The sequence below is a fragment of the Dendrobates tinctorius genome, unplaced genomic scaffold (assembly GCF_039654945.1).
Source record: "Dendrobates tinctorius isolate UK_male_01 unplaced genomic scaffold, ASM3965494v1 ptg000011l, whole genome shotgun sequence".
Lineage (NCBI taxonomy): Eukaryota > Metazoa > Chordata > Amphibia > Anura > Dendrobatidae > Dendrobates > Dendrobates tinctorius.
Window position 1 is genome coordinate 127,312,777 of NW_027361679.1, and position 22,099 is coordinate 127,334,875.

Below are 22,099 nucleotides of genomic sequence, written 5' to 3' on the forward strand. Positions count from 1 at the left end.
ATGCGCACAGCCAAGGAGAGGCAGCGCAGGATGGAGGAGAGGGCAATGCTGGAGAGGGAGATCACTTTGGAGGCAGCGAGAAGCTCCAGACCGACTGTACCCACAGCATCCCCCATGAGGGAACTCCCCAGAGTGTCCCGCAAAGACTTCAAGCCGTTTAATGAGGCTTCCGGTGACATTGAGGGCTTCTTCCTGGACTTTGAGCATCAGTGTCGATTAATGGAAGTCCCGGAAAGGGAGCGCGTCCGACATCTTGTGGGGCTCTTAGAGGGTGGAGCTGCCGCAGCCTATAGAGCTATGGACCTTCGGTTGAACTGTGAGTATGCGGAGATTAAACAGACTATTCTAGAACATTATGCTGTGACCCCAGACACTTACAGGACTCAGTTCCGTACTTTAGCCTGTGATGAGGAAGTGTCCTTCAAGATGTATGCTCACAAACTCAAAAATATATGTCATCGCTGGCTGGAGGCAGAGGAGGCCATAACCTGGGAAACGTTCCTGCAGGTCATCCTAAAAGAGCAGTTTTACTTTAAGTGCCCCGCTGAGATCTGGGAATGGGTGCGTGAAAGGAGACCAGCAACAGTGGAGGAAGCTGCAGCTCTAGCTGATGAGGCTCTCACCATCAAGCCTCAGTGGAAAAAATTACTACTCAGGGAGAAAAACACTACCAGCCCCCCAACGCTGGCGGCCCCTGGTCCTTCTGCCTCCAATATTTACCATCCCACTAGACCATCAACTCATGGTGACCTTCGTGTGACTGTGCCTCGCATTACTCCTGCTCTACCTTTGGGACTACGACGTGGAGGAAGAATCCCAGAGCGCAGATGCTATGGATGTGGGCAGCCCGGGCATATGCAATTCCAATGTCCAGGTGTACGGAGGCAGAACACCTTCAGACCGCCTTTGCCTGTTCATTATCTACAGACCCCCTCACCTGGAGAAGAGATGGATTCAGTGCCTGATGACTTGCCAAGTGACTCTGATATCCTGGCTTCCCTACCAGGAGTCTATGGGGTGCGAGCCCCAGCCACCTGTTCTTCTGATCTTCAGCACAAACATCTACAGGAGGTCGTGCTGGATGGTCAAAAAGTTGTTGGCTTCCGTGACACTGGGGCTTTTCTCACCATAGCCGATCCCCGAGTAATTCAACCAGAAGCAATTCAAAAAGGACCAGGAATTGCCATTGAATTGGCTGGAGGTACCCAGAGATATATTCCAAGAGCGAGTGTGACCCTGGATTATGGCTTTGGGGCCAAACAATGCATGGTCGGTGTGATGAGCGGCCTCCCTGCAGACGTTCTTCTAGGAAATGATGTGGGGAATCTTCATTGCCACTTTGTCGGTGCGGTAACCCGAAGTCAAGCCAAGAGAGCAGCAAATGTGGACGTGTACAACCCATCCATGGAAATGAGGCCACCAGAACCGCCGTCACAGCCGGTGAGTGATTCTTCTTGTGGGGATAATATGAATGTTACCTGGGATAAAGTTCAGTTTAGACAAGAAGTGGAGACTGACCCCACCCTAGCTAGTTTTAGAGCTCGAGCTGAAATAGGGCAGCTAGGGGAGAATGGAGAAAGAATTATCAGAGAAAATGGACTTCTGTATCGGGTTACCAATGCCGACTCCCTAGATAAGCCCTGGACTTATAGCAAACAGCTGATTGTTCCTCAGAAATACAGAATTCCCCTATTACACCTTGCTCATGATATTCCTACTGCTGGCCATCAAGGCAAAACCCGCACCGAGAGGCGATTGACTCAATCTTTCTATTGGCCTGGGATTTCCCAAGCAGTGGCGCATTTCTGCCGAACTTGCGACATATGTCAGCGTAGAGGGCGACCCGGAGATCACCCAAAGGCACCCCTGCAACCGCTCCCTATAATAGAAGAACCCTTTCAAAGAGTAGCTGTTGATATCATTGGACCTCTGGCTAAACCAAGTAAATCTGGAAAGCAGTACATTCTCACTGTTGTGGACTATGCCACCCGATATCCAGAAGCGGTGGCCTTGTCAAGTATTTCTGCAGCCAAGGTGGCCGAGGCCCTGGTTACCATTTTCACCAGAGTAGGATTTCCCAGTGAGATCTTGTCGGACCAAGGCTCCCAGTTCATGTCAGAGCTGGTCCAGTGTCTGTGGCGCACCTGTGGAGTACGAGCGATCCGCACGACCCCGTATCATCCCCAAACAAATGGACTTTGTGAACGATTTAATGGCACTCTGAAGAATATGCTGAGGGCCTTCACTGACAGAGATTCAAACTGGGAGAAGTACCTACCCCATCTCTTGTTTGCCTATCGGGAAGTTCCCCAGGAGTCCACTGGGTTCTCCCCCTTTGAACTACTCTATGGAAGAAAGGTCCGAGGACCCTTAACCCTGCTCAAGGAATACTGGGAGGGGCAAGTTGAAGATACAGGGGCCCCTGTTGTCCCTTATGTCCTAAAGCTGCGAGAAACCCTGGCCCAACTTGCTAGTTTTGCCCAGAGTCATGTGCGGATGGCTCAAACCAGACAGAAGACAAGGTATGACCGTAAAGCACGCTACCGGGAGTTTGTAGAAGGACAACAGGTCTTAATGATTGTTCCCCATCGGCAGAATAAACTGCAGACAACATGGGAGGGTCCCTTCCGGGTTCTCAGAAAACTGAATGACACCAATTACCTTCTTGCTTTAGATGATCAGGGGCTAAGACAAAAGACTGTCCATGTGAATATGATTAAGGAGTACCATGACCGGACCCTTCCAATGATAGCAAGCTGTCGGCTAGCTTCAGAGGACGGTCAAGAGGATGAGGACTCCCTACCTGATCTCGTGGAAGCAGCGAGAGCCCCATCCACTGTGGAACAGGTTCCTCTGGGAGATCACCTGGATTCCTTACAGAAAAACCAGATGCTGGGAGTGCTTCAACAGAGACGTGCTGCTTTCTCATCCCAACCAGGTCGAACCACCGTCACCTAACATCATGTGGACACTCAGGGCATCCGTCCCATACAACAGGCTCCTTACCGGGTACCTGAATCAGTTCGAAACACCATGCAGCACGAACTGGAGGAGATGCTACAGCTTGGGGTAATCCAGGCCTCCCATAGCCCTTGGGCCTCTCCTGTGGTGTTAGTACCCAAGAAGGATGGGAGTACTCGATTTTGTGTGGACTATCGACGACTAAACGACCATACCGTCAGTGATCCTTACCCAATGCCTCGTATTGACGAACTTCTAGACCGACTGGCTGGATCCCGATATGTCACTATCTTTGATCTCAGTAAGGGATACTGGCAAATCCCTCTGACGGAGGAGGGGAGAGAACGGTCCGCTTTTATAACCCCCTTTGGTCTGTATGAATTCCTAAATATGCCCTTTGGAATGAAGAATGCCCCGGCCACCTTCCAGAGAATGGTGGACCAGATCCTCCGGGGATGTGGTGACTTTGCTTGTGCCTACTTGGATGATATCGCCATCTTCAGCCAGACGTGGGAGGAACATCTGAACCAAGTAGCCGTTATTCTTGACCTGCTTCTTGCAGCAGGCCTAACCATTCGACCAGATAAATGCCAATTGGGGATGGGTGAAGTCCAGTACCTAGGGCATAGAGTAGGAGGAGGGAAGCTCCGTCCCGAACCTGCCAAAATCCAGGCTATTAGAGACTGGCCTGTACCCCAAACTAAGAAACAAGTTATGGCTTTTTTGGGCACTGCCAGTTATTACCGAAAATTTGTTTCTCATTTCAGCACTGTGGCCAAGCCTCTTACCGACCTGACCAAGAAAACGATGCCCCGGCTGGTGATCTGGACTCCAGCCTGTGATGAGGCTTTTAACCAGCTGAAGGACGCTCTGGTCTGTGACCCTGTTCTGGCTGCTCCAGACTACAAGAGGAGATTCATTGTGCAGACGGACGCCTCTGCTTATGGACTGGGAGCTGTCCTCAGCCAGGTGAATGCAGCTGGGGACGAACACCCCATTGCCTACCTTAGCAGGAAACTGCTGGACGGAGAAGTGGCCTATGCAACTGTTGAAAAAGAATGTCTGGCTGTAGTGTGGGCCCTTTGGAAACTAAGGCCGTATCTGTATGGACGAGAATTCACTGTCATTACTGATCACAATCCCCTCACCTGGCTGAACAGAGTCTCTGGGGACAATGGACGCTTACTACGATGGAGCCTGGCACTGCAGCCCTATAACTTTACCATACAGTATAGAAGAGGCAGCCAACACCAAAATGCAGATGGACTGTCCAGGCAAGAGGAGCCCTGAGTCCTGTCAGCCATGCCTGTGTGTACTTAACCAGTGACCTGTAGAGGTCCCTAGTACGTACACAAATTGGGAGGGGAAGGGATTGTCATGATTTGTAGTCTTGCCCTGTCCTGTATTTTGTATAATATGTCATTTAACTTTCCTCTGGTTCATTTGCTGTAAATTAACCATGTCTCCTTCCCCCAATACTTTGCAATGTTTTGTGATGTACCTGGACCATAATCTAATTTAGGCTTGTGTCAACAGCTAGTGGAACTTTGGCTATTGTTTTCCTAAGCAGAAGATAACCTACAATACACATCCTGTAGACTAAGTGGAGCCCTTACATTTCTAGAATCTTCTGATGGACCAAACCATTGAATAGTAGGTGTGACCCCTACCCCCCTTCAGATGGACTGATCCCAGGAGCCCTGACAATACATTCTTGCTTTAAGATCAGATGTGAGTTGGATGCTAAAAGAGAAGGACGAGGCTGTCTGAGGAAGCTTCGGCCTCTGTGTGATCGTGGTGGATTTCTGGGACTCTTAAAGGACTATGGTTTTGTGATCTGGCACAAGGATTGTCGGGAGGTGCCCCCGAATCAGTTTCCTGTGGACTTATTTTGGGACTCTGCAAATTACCTTCGTGTTGTTCCTGTTTTTTGGTCAATAAGTCTGTTGGATTATTCCCAGGCCTGTTGTCCCTCCTTGCTCTGGAGAATACTCCCGTCACACCTTCATACACCATTCCTTCCTGCCAGTACCACTAGCTGCACCTACTGTGTGAACAGGACCCTACCTATTCCATACACCACTCCTTCCTGCTCGTGTCCCTGTGCCTTTCAAGTTGTTCCCTGCCCCTGTGTCTTAGCCATGCCTGCCTGCTAATGTCTCAGCTGTGCCCGCCTGCCAGTGTCTCAGCCGTGCCCGCTTCCCTGTGTCTCAGTCGTGCCCACCATGCTCACCAGCTTGTCTGCTACTCTAACCTGTCCTAGTGTTCCGTCTCCCTGTGACGGACTCAGCTCCTGCTGAGCCCATTTTTTGAGTGGACCCTCTGGGTCGTGGCACCCACCCACCGAGGGCGAGCTGACCTTGTGAGAATCCACCCCCTATACAGGGAGTGTCAGGGGCAAGACCAAGGGGGTGAGCCACCACGACTGCTGGGACCAGACGGCCGGCTCAGGGGACACTAGACGAGTGTCTGACGACAAGGACGAGCAGGAAGCAAGACGAGACTAGACGTAGGTGCAAGGTATCTTCATTAGAATAACACAAGATCACATACAGAGAAAACAAGCAAAACGTGCAAGGTGCGCGCGTGGGCACGCCAAGGTCCATAACATGGTACGTGCCAGATGGCACGCCTAGGCACAGGTAATGGCATGATGGCATCGGACTCCGGACTGCTGGCAAACCGACAGGGTCCAGGGATCAGGCTGCGGACATCAGGCCGTAGTCATCTGGTTCCGGACCTCTGGCAACGGTCGGCAGGTTCCGGGCATCCGGCAGGCAAACCAGGGTTCAGGCAAGGAGGCACGACAGATATCCAAGCAGGGTGCGTGTTTAGGGAACACGCCAAGGTCCAAGGCTAGGTGCGTGTGTAGGGGACACGCCAGGGTCCAAGACTAGGTGCGTGTGTAGGGGACACACCAGGGTTCAAGACTAGGTGCGTGTGTAGGGGACACGCCAGGGTTCAAAGCGAGGTGCGTGTATAGGGACGCCAAAGCATAGAATAAGACAGTGCGTGTAGAGACACGCCAAGGTACAAGGTATAAGACAGAGTGCGTGTAGAGACACGCCAAGGTTCAAGGTACAAGACAGAGTGTGTGTTGAGACACGCAAAGGCACAAGACAGGGTGCGTGTAGAGACACGCCAAGGTTCAAGGCAGGGTGCGTGCTAGAAGCGACGCCAGGGTTCAAGGCAGGGTGCGTGCTAGGAGCCATGCAGGGGGCACGCCACACTGGCCAGTGCACACGGCTGTACACAAACACGTGGCACTTACCACGGCACAGGAGACGGACAAGGGGAACCCACGCCGGGGTTCAATGCAAGTACAAGGCAGGGAACAAGGCAAGGAACACAAGCAGAAACAGAGCGAGGACAGAGTCTAGCAGCGGAGCGTAGGCAGAAGCCCAGAGCCGGGCCAAGGGAAGACCTTGGGACTAGACAAAGAAACGAGCACTAAGGAGAGGAGAAATGGTGCGTGTGCCAGGGAGCACTACAGAGCACCATAGGAGAGAGCGAGGCAGAGCAAGCAAAGACTGAGACCATAGGGAGGAACACAAAGCAAGGAATAGCAAGGCAGAGAACACAGGGAGGACTACAAGTCAAAGCATAGCAAAAGCAAGACATGGCAGAACAGGCGAGGCAGAGAACACAGGAAGGACTACAAGTCAAAGCAAAGCTAAGGCGAGACATAGCAAAACAGACTAAGACAAAGAACAGCAGAAGGACTACAAGGCAAAGCAAGGCAAAGACAAACATGGCACGAGAGACAACACAAGACATGGCACAAGACAAGAGGCGGAATACGAGCACGGAGCGTGTGCGAGACGCACTACAGAGCAAAGTGCAAGGGCACAGAATAGAGGGAGCAACCCCACAGACCCAGAGCCTTGCAGGGAAGCAACACAATAATCAGGCCCTGAGCATAGGAAGAGGCGGCCTGATATAGGGCATAGCACCTCCTCCTCCAGGTGAGGACCAGGGGAGCACTTCCGGGATTCTAGACATGACGAGATGATTGCAGAACCAGACAGTGCAGGATCTTAAGAAACATCACATGATCAAGGACTCCAGACATGACGAGAAGATCACAGAAGGCAGAGCAGAAACGCAGGGATCCTGCAGCTCAGACATGAGGTGAGTCTGCACACAGCTCTAGCGAACATGCAGGACAGCAGACAAAACATGCGCATGCACATCGCTCCAGGAGTTCTTGAGACAAACAGACATGGCAGACATGGCGGACGTGACACTCCCCAAGTGGGATCAGCAGCCACAGCCAGAAACCGCCCTGGAGTGGCACCTGGCTGCTAACTGCCGCACAAGTCTGACCTCACCATCAGAGGCTTCAGTGAAGACCGAGGTAGCTGTCTTAGTTACGCCCCTTCCAGGGTAGTCTGGTTTGTGGCATAGTGGGGCCACGACCCCCTGGCTCCCATCTACCAGTCAGGGCGTGAGCATGACATATACCCCCAGGTTTAAATGTTTGTCAGCCCATACATTTAGTGCATGGGCTTTACAAGTATAGAAGACCCTCTCCTTTCTAATGGGAAAATTTTTTTATGAGGCCCTCCTCCGCGTCTCTTCCATGGGGCATTGGAGTGACTCCAAATTTTTGGCAGCCCTTGCATTCTCTGCATAGGCAAACACTATGGGAGACCCACTTGCTGATAATAGGAACATTTTTTCATGAGGCCCTCCTCTATGTCTCTTGAAAGGGGCATTGGAGTGCCTTCAAATTTTTTGGCAGCCCTTGCGTTCACTGCATAGGCAAACAGTATGGGAGAGCCACTTCCTAATAATGGGAACATTTTTTCATGAGGCCCTCCGCTACGTCTCTTCAAAGGGGCATTGGAGTGCCTCCAAATTTTTGGCAGCCATTGCATTCACTGCATAGGCAAATGTAAGGAGGAAGACCGGGCTGCGGGTACCTGTGCTTCGCCGGGTCCGGAACTTTTGAGGCTGCGTCCCTTGTTTCCCAGGGGAAGGTAAAAAGGAGAGTACAGGCTCCATGACCCAGGAAGAGGGGGCGTATTTGGAGAGAGAACCTGGCCGGAAGCTGAGGTAGAAAGCAAGCAAAGCTGCAGAGAGGTCCCCGCCGTCAGCGTGCGAGCAGCAGGGCAGGCAGCGCGCTCCGCAGCCGAACCGCCGGCGCTGCGACGGACTGCAGAAGACAGACCCGGTGGCCTAAGGACTTGGCGGGAAGAGACAGCAAGTAGCAGGGGGATGTGAGTGCTCCGGCCCTCGAGCATCAATATAGTGCAGGCCCGCACTCGAGCTTCCACGCCACCGCTGACAGAGTCTGTGAGGAGAGACGTGCAGTGTGCCCGTTGGTCCCCACGTAGCGAGGTGAATGTGTCGGGCTAGTAAGTACTGTATGCGTTCTGCCAGATAGACATCGGGTGCAGGACTGCCATCTGCGCCCCGATTAACCAGGGTATATCTGCCGCGCCACGTCAGACTCAGACAGTGTCATGGCCCATGCTCCTCCAGTCACATCAGTATATGGACTAGGGGCCAGTGGAAGGTACCGGACACCGACCACTGCTGACAGAAGACAGACCACCATTACCTACCAGGACCTTCTTGAGCAAGCACCGCGCCAGCTGTTGTTGGCGCTACTGACTTTCAAGCAGCATCTAGAGTCGGAGAAACTTCTGACACAATAAGTGTACAATAGAACTGCCATTACCTTGTTCATTATCGCTGCACGTTATTTTACACCTGGACTGTTTATTCCCGTGTTTAACCATTCAACTGCATGCGAGGAGTAAATCCCCTGTTTAATTAAAACTGATAAAATTGTTAACCCTTGCTCTGCCTCCTGTCTGTCACTGCATCCTGCAACCTGCTTGCACAAACACTATGGGACACCCACTTCCTAATAATGGGAACATTTTTTCATGAGGCCCTCCTGTACGTCTCGTCAAAGAGGTATTGGGGTGCGGCCAATTTTTGGCAGCCCTTCCATTCACTGTATAGGCAAACACTGTGGGGGACTCATTTCCTAATAATGGGAACATTTTTTCATGAAGCCCTCCTGTACGTCTCTTCAAAGGGTTATTGGGGTGCGTCCAAATTTTGGGTAGCCCTACCACTCACTGCATACTGCATACGCAACAGTATAGGAGACCCACAAAGCATAGCTGGCTGATGGCTCTCTAAGAATACTGAGGGCCGATTGCTAGCCCTTTATGAATAGTAAAGGCCGCCTGATGGCCCTATAAAAATAGGCTTTGTGACGTTCAGGGTCCCTCCTTCATAAATTAAACAGGTTGTGTCTGATGTGTCACACACCACATGGCCAGATAAGGTTGTAAAATGTTAAAATTACATTTCCCAGTGAATGCAATTGTCTTGGTTGAAAGCAATGCTAAGGTTCAAAAATGCATCAAAAATGCTATGTGTGAACGTAGCCCAAGGTGTGGAGGAGCATTTTTGGTTATTTATTTTGCCTTATATAAAAGTCAGTACCCTGGAAAGGATATTCCTTAAATTTCCCAGGAAAATCCATTTGGTTTTGCTTTTGTTTGTTTTATTGTGAGTCTGTAAAAGTGGTGTAAGACCCTGACAACATTGTTCACAGCAGTGACCTGGGAGTCGGGAATGCTTCCAGGGGTCTTCCCCATGCTATTCCCATGTCATTTGAGCACTGTTCCCATCGATTTCTGCAATTTCTAGTCCCTCTGCAGATCGCCGGTGGGGCCGCCAGAAAAATGCTCTAGTTTCCCATTGACTTACATTGGGCTCGTTGCTTGGGTCGAGCACCCAAGCATTCCAATTTGCTGGACCCGAGCAACGAGCACCGGAGCATTTTAGTGCTCGCCCATCACTAGTGATGATGTAATGATCCGTCCATGGTCCAATTGGCCTAGGTCACATGGACAGATCATTACGTCCGATGTCAGATAGGGGTTAAAGAATTATCTTAAGATGGAAAATAAGATTGGGCAAATGAGATATGTTTAGTGTTTAGAATACCATTCAGCTTAACCCCTTAATGTCCAATGACGTGCACAGTATGTCATCAGACATTTCCCCTGCTTTGATGAGGGCTCCGGCGCTGAGCCCGCATCAAAGCCGGGACATGTCAGCTGTTATGAACAGCTGACATGTGCCCGCAATAGGCGCGAGCGGAATCGCCGTCCGCCCGCGCCTATTAACTAGTTAAATGCCGCTGTCAAAGCTGACAGCGGGCATTTAAATAGCATTTCCGGCCGCCGGGCCGGAAATGACCTCATCGCCGACCCCGTCACGTGATTGGGGGTCGGCGTCATGTTGCCTGGACAACCAGAGGTCTCTATGAGACCTCTATGGTTGTTCCAGGCATATGGCTTTCAGCGCCACCCGGTGGTCGGCACTGAAAGCACAGCAGTAAATCTGCTACATATGGGCGATCTGCTCATCGCCCATATGTAGCAGAGCCGATCGGGTTGCGCAAGCTTCTAGCCTCCTATGGAGGCTATTGAAGCATGCCAAAAGTAAAAAAAAAAAAAAAAAATGTTTAAAAATTAAAAAAAATTAAAAAAACCTAAAAGTTCAAATCACCCCCCTTTCGCCCCAATCAAAATAAAACAGTAAAAAAAAATCCCACATACACATATTAGGTATCGCCGCGTTCAGAATCGCCCGATCTATCAATAAAAAAAAAGCATTAATCTGATCGCTAAACGGCGTAGCGAGAAAAAAATTCAAAACGCCAGAATTACGTTTTTTTGGTCACCAAGACATTGCATTAAAATGCAATAACGGGCGATCAAAAGAACGTATCTGCACAAAGGTGGTATCATTAAAAACGTCAGTCCGGCACCGAAAAAATAAGCCCTCACCCGACCCCAGATCATGAAAAATGGAGACACTACGGGTCTCGGAAAATTGCGCAATTTTTTTTTTTTTTAGCAAACTTTGGAATTTTTTTTCATCACCACTTAGATAAAAGAGGACATAGACATGTTTGGTGTCTATGAACTCGTAATGACAGGGAGAATCATAATGGCAGGTCACATTTAGCATCTAGTGAACCTAACAAAAAAGCCAAGCAAAAAACAAGTGTGGGATTGCACTTTTTTTGCAATTTCACCGCACTTGGAATTTTTTTCCCGTTTTCGAGTACACGATATGGTAAAACCAATGATGTCATTTAAAAGTACAACTCGTCCCGCAAAAAATAAGCCCTCACATGGCCATATAAACGGAAAAATAAAAAAGTTATGGCTCTGGAAAGAAGGGGAGGGAAAAATGAAAATGTAAAACCAAAAATACCCCTGGTCGTTAAGGGGTTAATTCTGCTAATATTCTAGTATTAAACATGGCAATAACTATATGATTGTATTTATAATATACTTTATGTCTACACTACATTATATAACTATATTGTTCATACTCAAACCTGTGGGCCATTCCTTATCACACCCCATTCTATGATAATTCACACTTTATGACACTTATATTGTATGATGCTGTTCTACCTAATATTGTACAGTGTTGTACAGTGAAGTTTTGATTATTATTATTTGAACCTGTTCCTTTTCTGTAATATATCTTTTCACTAATACGATTGTCCTGTATTCAATGAATAAAGGTCCGAATACAGGACCGAAATACTCAAAATATGTTTTCATCTACCTATAATAAAACTATAAAATCAGCATTTATTAATTTTTTACAGGTTGGGTAGTGACCGGGAAAATCACAAGCAAAACTGATACCCAACATCCAATCATATAACTCCGCATGCCTATGTAGATACACTTTAAAATGGATATAGCATACAATTTTTTACACAATTTTCGACTCACAATCCAGTAACCATTATGCATGCTACCTACTTCAAATTACACAGCAAAGTAAAACACTCTTGTCATGGTGTAGGGAAGTGGACTGACCTATGGACCTATCTGAAGAGGAGCAGTGAATGGAAAATGTGCAGTAGATATACTTGACGTGAATTTGTATATACATGGGGTGGTCCCTTTTTCCCCGAGAACAGACTGGAGACAGAAACCGGTTTACGTTCCACAGGTCCTCTTTACAGCTTCTGTACACACAGGCCCGGGTACCTTTCACCTTCTTCTCTCTCCTAAATTGACGTCCCTCGCGGTTCTATCGCTGTGGCTGCCCTAGGCCTACCACCACAACGCTTCGCCTGTCCCAGTCCGTCCGTCTGGTACCCCCGGGCTTCCTCTGTCCTGCGGCTCTCCTGTCAGGGCCACTCCCCTGACTGTCTCTCCTTCCAGTCCCTTCTGGAGCTCTTCCTCTTTCAGTCTCTTCCTCCTTCAGTCTCTTCCTCCGCTGAACTCTTCCTCCTGGACTGGATCCCCTGGACTCCCTCTCTCTCTCTTTTATTTCCCTCCCTGGGAATTCCCCTCTTGAGTCCCTGTAACTCTGCCCACCATGACTTTGCGGTTTCTTTAGCATTATCTGCTGTTAAGTCCTTTCCCTGCTTCCTTCTGTCTCCCTCTATTGGCCAAACCTTAGTACTGCACCATCTCCTTCTCCGGCCGTTCTTTGTCTCCCCCTAGTGGCCAAAACCCAGTACTTCACCATCGGTGAAGGAATCACATAGATCTATGTTGGGACAGGCTACATAGTGACCTCACGGAATACATCCACCCCTTTGTTCGAAATGGTCTAGGAAAGTAGTTCTGTGGCTGGACTATCAGATATGAATTTTGAGATGACAGGACAATTTTGAGTATTGTATGTGATCTTTGTAGATCAATGTGATTCCTTCACTAACTCTGGTGGAACAAAAACTTTTAAGATCAAAAAATCAATCAAATGTACAACCAGATGTCATATTATGCCACCTGTCCATGTGGTCTGATCTATGTTGGCCTTACTTCACGGCAGCTAAAAGTCTGTATAAGAGAACATGTACTTGGCATTCAGGCTGCACCTTAAGGGGTGCAGTTTTTAGAATGGTGTCACTTTGGGGTATTTTATGTCATATAGGCCCTTCAAAGTCACTTCAAATGTGATGTGGTCCCTAGAAAAAAAAAAGAAGCTGCTCCTGCGCAGGCGTACTTCTCTGATCTGTTGAAGGCAGAGCAAAGTGCTGCAGTGTGCAGGTGCTGGGAAAGGTCAGAGAGGCTCAGCGCCTGTGTACTGCAGGACTTTGCTCTGCCCTAAACAGAGCAGAGAAGTACACCTGCGCAGGAGCGCAATGCCGGGGAGATTGCGTGGATGATGCAGAGATGTGTCATCCACACAAAGCAAGCAAGACGGCGATCATAAGAAGATGGGATGGTGCGGGACCAAGACCAGCGACACCCCTCTGACCAGACCTCACTGCAGGCGAGTATAATAAAATTTAATTTTCTTGTCTTACAGGATGGATTGGGGGCTTATATTCACCATTATAAAATGCTGTTTATATCCCCTGAAAGGTAGTGGCTGTAACTTGTATTGGCTAAAGCTGGCGACAGGTTCCTTAACTGTTTTGTGTGACATAACTCTTATTTAAGGGCTTAAGAATTCAAACTTTAAAAATTACTAAATTTTTGGCAAATTTGTTATTTCCACAAATAAGTCATATCGAAGAAATTTTACCACTATCATGAAGTAGAAAATGTCACAAAAAAGTCTCAAGAAGTCAGATCTGTTAACGCGTTTCAGAGCTATTACCTCATAAAGTGACAGTGGTCAGAATTGTAAAATGTGGCTGTCATGAAGGAGAAAACAGGCCCGGGGTGAAGGGGTTAAGGAGAAAATTGCCAGTTATACCAGTGTTGTGTTGGCTAGGGCTTCAGAGTCCAAAGATGCATTTTTGACTCCAGCTAGGAGATATGACTTTCCTGGTCAGATTTCTTGCTCTAAGATCATGTCCTGAGAATAGACATGGATTGACATAAGGTGCGCTGAAGGAAGGGTCGTTGAAATAAAGTAAAATATCACTATGCAACAACTCAGGGCTAGAGATGAGCGAACCTGAACTTAAGACTTTAGGGGTTCGTACAGGACAGTTCATGTTCAGACGAACTTCTACTAGAAGTCTGCTGCCATGTTCTGAGCTCCAGAAAAAGAGAGCTCATGAGAGAATTATCCTGCTCCAAAGTTTGTATCACCATTGTTTTCAATAGGGTTCGGGGTTCAAGTTCGGGTATAGTTCTGGTCCCCGAACCAAACTTTGAACTAAAAGTTCAGGTTGGGTTGGCTGTGGATTCACATAAGACCAATACATGGACAGGTACAAGCAGTACAGACTGGACCAGGTTCACCACAAGACCAATAAAGAGAGGACCTGGCAAATCAGCATGCACTGAAAGAGAATGTTGCTTAGGCACCTCCCAACAGGTGGGGGTGCTTTAAGTACCCAGTGCCTCTCAGCAATAGGCTGGGGACACATTAGGGATGAGCACACTGTTTCTTTAAGAATCAGGAAGTGAAGGTGCTGCCACCATAGGCATGCAGCCAGCAAGTATGCACACAGTAAGCAGAGGACAGAACTCTCTGCACAGCCTACAGTGGTAAGTCGGTGTTCCTGCACGGTGGGGGATGGGAAGCCATGCAGTGATGCCAGCAGAGATGTTACAGTGGTGCTCAGAATGAGGGGGGCATTTGTATTTGGGAATGCAGATTTCACTGGATTTCATTTGGGGGGGCACAAGCCATGTTTCTCTTCCACAACTTTTGTTAGCTACAGTACCACTGATATTTCCAGTAACAGATGACAGACCTGAGTGGGGTGGGGTAGGGGGGCGGTTTTGTGTGGGATAAATTAGGGGTTTTATTGTTAACATTTTGGGATACATATTTTTTTAATATTTTTATATCATTCAGTATACGGCTGAGATCACATTCTTGTCTTCTGTGCTGAGCACTTACCTCGGGGTTTCAGTGTAAATCCCACAAAACTGCAATTCAGACAAAACCTTCGATGGAACCACTCACTGAGGCAGATGGAGTCTCTTTGGACTTTGGTGGTATCCATCTTATTTATTATCAAATGCCCCCCTTAAGGTAAGATCTCAAAGTTGAGCAGTCCCAAAGTTGTCTTTGGGCACTTCTAATTCAGGGAAGATGGGCTCCTCTCACCGTCTCGGTCCCCTCTTCAGTGAGGACACATAGGGGAAACTCCTCCATCTTTGTTTTTGATGGAGTCTCTTCCAGAGGGACCTGGCTTTTGTCTGGGACACTCTCTGCAGCCTCCTTTTGCCACAAATTCCAAAATAGTAAAAGATTCTGACCCAGTATGACAGGATATATTAAGTCTTTTACTACCCCAATCTCATGGGACTTAGTATCACAGTCAGTTCCCATGGTCACTCTGGCTACAGGGTAGTTCATCAGACGCCCACAAACTTATTAGGGATCTATTGATAGCGCAGTGTAGCATTGATTAGGGTCACTAGATTTCCAGAGTCCAAAAGTCCAAGAACCAGTACCCAATCGACAGACATGGTACATGCCTGCAGCGCCTCGCTGGGTTGACAGTCCACACTGCAGGCCGGATAGGCATAATATGAGAAACACCTGCCTAGGCTGCAGTCCATGGGTTCAGGGGACATTTGACACCGAGCAGCTATGTATCCAGGATTGTGACATTGCCAACAAACCACGTCCTTAACAGCCTTAGGGGACCCCTCAGCAGGATTGGAGCACCCCCCATTTATGGGTCTAGCCACCTTCCATGGTGAGCCTGCCCCCTTTGGGTTTCCCAGTTTGGGGACGTGGCGATGTTTGGCTTCCCAAGGTATTTCTCAACAACCTGGTATCTCTCTACCAGGCTAATTAGGTTGTCCACATTCCGAGAATCCTCCTGGGCAACCCAGGCCTGCATTGACCTTGGAAGGGAGTGGATGAACCTGTCCATAACCACACGCTCGACCATCTGGGCCAAAGTGGAAGTCTCTGGCTGCAACCACTTTTGGACCATGTGCAACAAATCAAACATCTGTGAGCAAGGGGGTCTGTTGCCAGAATGCGCCCAGCAGTGGACTCGCTGAGGTCTAACGAACATAGTTACTCCCAGGCGTGCCCAAGATTTCAGTCTTTAATTTCGCCTCTTCTTTGGTATCCTGGAGTGCTAGGTCAAAATACATCTTTTGAAATTTGCCTGACAAATATGGCGCCAGCACCTTCGCCCACTGTTTTGGCGAATGTTTCTCCCATTCAGCCACCCTCTCGAAAACAGTCAGAAAAGCTTCCACATCACATCATCCCTCGGGGTCATTTTTTGCATGGCTCGTCTTACCCCTTTCTGGACGTACAAATCATCACCTGTAGTTGTGGAGGAGACAGCCGGCCTCCCATGAACCACCTCTGCGAGGAGTTTCATTTGCCGTGTTAGTGCTTCCTGTTGCAGCTGGTTGGAGCTGTTGTGCCAACAGTTTATTTGTCTCCTGTTGCGCCATTGGCTGCTGTTTACTGGCCAGCTGTTGAACCTGGACCAGATGCTTCACCAGCTTGTCCATGCTGCCGGACGTCTCGTGCTGGATGGCAAATTTTACCCAGGACATGCAGTTGCTATGCGTGTTCCTGGAACACTGTCCGCATTCAAAACACCACTTGTGAGGGGTTGACTCACTCGGTTGCTTGCAGATGTAAACACAGGAACGCTTCTTGTGGTAAATCACCTGCTGCATTATTATGGAACAGCATAAACCACAGCAGGGTTCAGCAAAGTAAATGTGGCCTTTCTGGCATAACGGCAAAACAAATGATAACGTATAGCAAAGTCATAAATGTGAGGGGTTCGCCTGCTCAGACTACCATGTGTCTTCAGCTCCACCTGGAGCCACATCTCGAGTCTGTCCTTTCCAAACCATAACACCGAGGAAAAAAAAAACAGTGGCTGTACATTTAACATCCCAGCCACACCATTGAGGTGGAGATATGGTGATTAGGCATCCCGCTCATCACTGACCTACTCACCTACAAACCTAAACCCTTAACATGGCTGAATAATCCCTTCAGCACATAGCATGCTGGTGAGAAATGTATGGGTTTCTAGATCACGAAAGAAAGCAATCTTCGTGACACATATCTCCTCTCAAATACAATGCCAGTGACTCTGTCACACATGATAATGATCCAAAGAAAATTAGTACTATGAAATATAATAAAAAGACAAGTATTGGAATAAAAAATGTAGACCAAGATGGAAGGTAACAATGTGTAAGGATGTGGTTAGGCTAGCCGACCAAATATATATGGAATACGTAATACCTATAAATGATTATGTCAAATGGTATTAAAAAATGTAAAGGGTTAACACACCTCCCAGACACTAAGGACTAACAGCATTAGCTTTTCTGTTGGGGTCTTAAGATCAGCTTAGCACTAGACAGTCCGAGTGCAAGTATTGTAGAGGTGTGGGTGCTCGGGTTGCTGTTGTGTCCGTGACATAAGGCTGAAAAGACTGGCTGCAAGAACTCGAAGTCGGACAAGAATGATGGCTGCTAAGCTAGCCCGTAATGTGGAGAATGTCTGTACTGGTTCCGATGAAGGGGTGAACCGGGGGGGTGCCGCCCAGGCTTCCAAAGCATCTCGCCGCTAGTGCACTACCCTGCTGCAGGAGAACGCCCTCCTACTGCCCTTCTCCCTGGACAGCTCATGTCAGAGGCCCTCTTTCAAGCTGCCCTGGCGAGTCTCAAAGCGGGGCTCGAGGAAGCCTCCACAGCCCTCCTGAAAGCGGCAGAACGCCAGGCAGAGGGAGAGGCGGCAGAACGCCATGCGGCTGCAGAGTGGGAGGCGGCACAAGCAGAGCTGGAGCGTAAGGTGGTGGAACGCCGTGAAGCTGCAGAGGGACAGCATCAGCTGGAGTTGACTCAGCAGGGTCTCCTGTAGTAGTGAATTCTCTTGATCTGACTTCTGAGTCGGGGCTCCCTCTGGTGGTTGCCGCGGGTAGTGGAGCTGGTTGTATTGAGAGAAGTCTATCATCAGAAGACGATGATTGGAAGTAACGGGTTACTGACTGGGAGGATTTAAGTGAACAAGCTTCCTTCAGTTGCTGCTGGTGATTTGTTTGTCTTCCTGTGCATCGTGAAGTCTGTTTTTTCCCCTCCTTGGTCCTGCATCATTCAGATAAGTTATTTGTTTGCTGGAATCTTTTGCATTTGATATAGTTTTTGCCTTTCTCTGTTTTGTGCTTTACTGTGTGGGTTCAGCATTATTCCCTGCTGGGATTTGTGCTGGACCCCGCTCATATGTCACAGCTTATGTCATTCTGTTCAGTATTGCTAATCCCCTGTTATATTAGTATATTTTGCTTTGCTTCCAGTTCACACCAGAATGCTGATCTAGGGGGGAGAGGTCGTGTGGCCTCAGTGTTTTTTGTATATCAGACGTGTTGGATTTTTTTTTAGAGTTTTTGCGTGATTGCAGACAGTATCTTTTCTGTCCTGTACTATCTAGACAGTTTGGGCCCGATCATTTGCTCCGTCTATTTTCTGCCTGCGTTTGTGCCTCATCTTGTCTAACCGACAATATATGTTTGGGGGCTATTTCTTTTGGGTTCTACTCCGGGGCAGTTTAGCTTTCCCCTTTCTTGCTTTAGGCTTAGTTAACTCTTTGGCTGTGCCGAGGCGTCTAGGGCATCGTAGGCACGTCCCACGGCTAATTCTAGTTGTGTTGTTAGTTTAGGGGTCTGCAATCCGCTTAGTTACCAACCTTTCTGGTTGACTAGCTTATTCCCCGGCTATCCTCCTCGGTGACCTAATCATAAGTCTCCTACCGCCCACCACATCACCTCCGGAACCTAAGACAGCCAAGGTCTGAGCCGAGGACTTCCCCTTGCTGGAGAAGGACGGAGACCTGGACTCCTTTCTGTGGGCCATTGATGGGACCTGCCGACAGCACCATCTGGCCTCGTATCAGTGGGCCAAGTACCTGACACCCCATTTGAGGGGTAAGTCTCTGGAAGTTTTGAGGGACTTATCTGCCGGGGTTGAACAGGACTATGAGAGCATCAAACAGGCCCTGATCCAGCAGTTCAACCTCACACTGGAGTCTTACCACAAGAAGTTAAAGAGCCTGCAATAAGGCCCCAAGGACACATGGGCCGACCACATGCAGGCCCTTATGAGAGCTGTAGAGCACTGGACCAAGGGTCTGAAGCTCACCACCAGCCAGGAGATCCAGGAGGCGTTTGTCACGGAGCAATTCTTGTGGAACTGCCCAGAGGACCTCCGTGACCGGAAACCAAAGGGGGCCGCTGCTACAGCCGCTCTGGCAGATTACTATGCCAACAATCAGGCCCCAGAAGCCAAGCGAGCCGCTCACAGCACCTGGAGAGGGGGTAAGACTCATCCTGCCCCTGTTTCCCCAGCCCCTAGAATGCAAGGTGCACCCCCCTCTGGTTCCCTCTCCTGGCCAGGGGTAGAACCCAGGAGGTGTCACCCCTGCAACCAACCCAGACACTTAAGAGCCATGTGTCCCCAGCACCATAAGGCCCCGTCCTCATCCCCAAAACCGTCCAATGTCATGTGTGTGGGTGGAGGTAGTGGGAGGTCCCATGACAATTACCAGCCCATCACCGTAAACCACGCCACTGCTATAGGACTGCAGGACACTGGCGCCAAGATGACCCTTGTGCGGCCTGAGATGTCCCCCCAGGACTTGATACCCGTACAAACCCTCGCCATCTCCGGGATTGGAGGCATCAAACTGGCGCTGCCCGTTGCCAGGGTTCATCTGGACTGGGGCGCAAATGTTTTACTTGGGACAGATTTTGGGCGACTAGTGTTACAATATGTGGCTACTGAGACTCCAAGTCCTGGTCCCCCACTGTGTCTTGATTTGTCTACTGCTAGTAATGTTGTAAGTGTGTTGCCTGTCCCTTCTTTGTCAAGGGGGGAGGTGGGAGCTGAGAGTCACTCCTGTGCTGACAGGACACATGCATCACATGCAGATGAAACGGAGCCAGAAGACACAGGAAGGTGTGAAAATGCCTCCAGCTGTGAAGAGACAGTGTGCTCTGAAGGGAGAGGTAGGAGGCAGGTAGCTGCAAGGCCAGAACCAGAGTTGGTGGGAGAGGCTGCCACAGGAATTGTAGGGCCCCTAGATGAGTCCAAACTGCTGGGTTCTGGCATCTGCAGGAAGGGGAATGTGCCAACGGGGTTGGGGCTGTCACAGGAGAGGTGGAGCTTCCAGGTGGCCGCTGTCACTAGGAGTGACAGTGCTGGAGCCCAAGGTGCCTCACGGAGGTCCGATGGCCTTCCCTCTTCCGACAAAGTGGCGGCTGAGCCAGAGGGAGGCCTGGAGATGGGTCCCGGGGAACTGACAGAAGACGTGGCAGTTTTGTCCATTCTGGCCATGTGTAGTCAGGGGTTTCAGACAGCGTTGGAAGCCAACGACAGCCTGAATGCCCTTAAGGAGTAGGCAGCAGCCTTTCACGGACTCAGACCTCGAGCGGGTGGTCTGGGACCAGGGACGGCTGTACCGGGTGTCGGTTCAGCAAGAGTCACCAGAGGCATGGCTTAGGGACCGACAGTTAATGGTACCCTATCCGTGCCGAGCAGAGTTTTTGTGGATCGCACATGAGGTTCCGATGGCCGGACACTTAGGGATCGCTAAGACCAAAGCCAGGCTAGCCCAGCATTTCTACTGGCCTAAAATGGGGGCCAATGTGGTTGCCTACTGCTGCTCGTGTGACCCCTGTCAGAGAGTGGGGAAGGCGGAGGCGGCACCCCAAATCCCCACTGGTGCCATTGCCCATCATTGACAAGCCTTTCTGGAGGATGGCTGTGGATCTCATTGGACCGCTGTCCGTTCCCAGCCCCTCCGGGAAACACTACTTACTAACGGTAGTGGATTATGCCACCTGGTACCTGGTAGCCTTGTCGTCCACTCGGGCCAACAAGGTGGCCACCGCTTTACTGGAGATTTTCTTCAGAGTGGGATCTCACCAGGAAATGCTGACCAACTGAGGGACCCAGTTCATGTCGCAGCTGATGGAATCCATTTGTAAGCAAATAAAAGTGCAACATCTGGTGGCCAGCCCGTATCATCCGCAGACTAATGGTCTGTGCGAGCGGTTCAATGACACCCTCAAGCAGATGCTTAAGATGTTGGTTGACTCCCATGGGAGTGGTACCTCCCACACCTACTATTTGCCTACCGGAAGGTTCCACATGCCTCAACGGGGTTTGCCCCCTTTGAGCTCCTGTATGGGCGGCGTGTACAAGGGCCCCTTGCTCTGGTGAAAGAGGCATGGGAAGGAGACTTGGCCACTCCTGGAGTGTCGGTCATTGAGTATGTCGTGCGCTTCCTGGACAAAATGATGGCCTTGTTGCGGCTGGTGCAAGACAATATGGCCAAGTTCAGGCTGATCAGAAGGTGCGACTAGAACGCTTGTGGAATAACCTACCAGGTGGGTCAGAAAGTGTGGGTACTTGTCCCCATACCACAGGACAAGCTTGAGGCAGCCTGGGAGGGCCCATACCTCGTGCACCAGCGGCTTATGACGTCATGTACCTGGTCACTCTAGACCAGTGGTTCCCAATCTCCAGTCCTCGCGGATCCCAAAAGGTCATGTTTTCAGGATTTCCTTAGTATTTCACAGGTGATGGAAGTATCATCAAGGAAACATGAATTCTCTCACATGTGTAACACTATGAAAATCCTGAAAACATGACCTGTTGGGGTCCGCGAGGACTGGAGTTTGGGAACCACTGCTCTAGACCATGCCCGTGGAAGGAGGAAGGCCTTCCATGTGACCATGATGAAGGCCCATCATGAGCGGGAGGCCTGCGCCCTCCCTGTGTGCAACCTTGCCAAGGAAGGAGAGGCCAAAACCCTCTTGGATCTGCTCACTCAAGCTAAGGTGGGTGGATCCATTGAAGACGTAGAGGTTGGCCACCAGCTCTCCGAGGACCAATGGTCCCAGATGGCGGTTACTCTATGCCCCTTTCGGGAGCTGTCCAGCAGCCTTCCCGGAAGATCCAAGTTGACTGTCCATCACGTGGCCTCCGAGGATCACCCCGTGATCCGGCGGTCAGCATATCGGGTCTCTCTTGAGGTGCAGCAACAGATGCACCAGGACATTGACGAGATGCTGAAGCTGGGGGTGATCCAGGCATCCAACAGCATGTGGGCGTCGCCCATGGTCCTTGTCCTCAAAAAGGGCCGAACAACCTGGTTCTGCGTGGACTACCAGGGGCTGAATGCTGTCACGGTCACCAATGCGTTCCCTATGCCACGC

At 49.7% G+C, this 22,099-nt stretch overlaps 1 protein-coding gene across 1 annotated transcript in view; it reads left to right on the forward strand.

The window, feature by feature from the left end:
- Positions 1-6,989: 6,989 nt before the first annotated feature.
- Positions 6,990-22,099, forward strand: part of GNA11 (G protein subunit alpha 11) — a 142,557-nt gene continuing 127,447 nt past the window's right edge. Inside the window, exon 1 of the mRNA XM_073547500.1 lies at positions 6,990-7,092. The gene's annotated coding sequence lies outside the window, so the exon portion shown is untranslated. The remainder of the gene's footprint in view (positions 7,093-22,099) is intronic.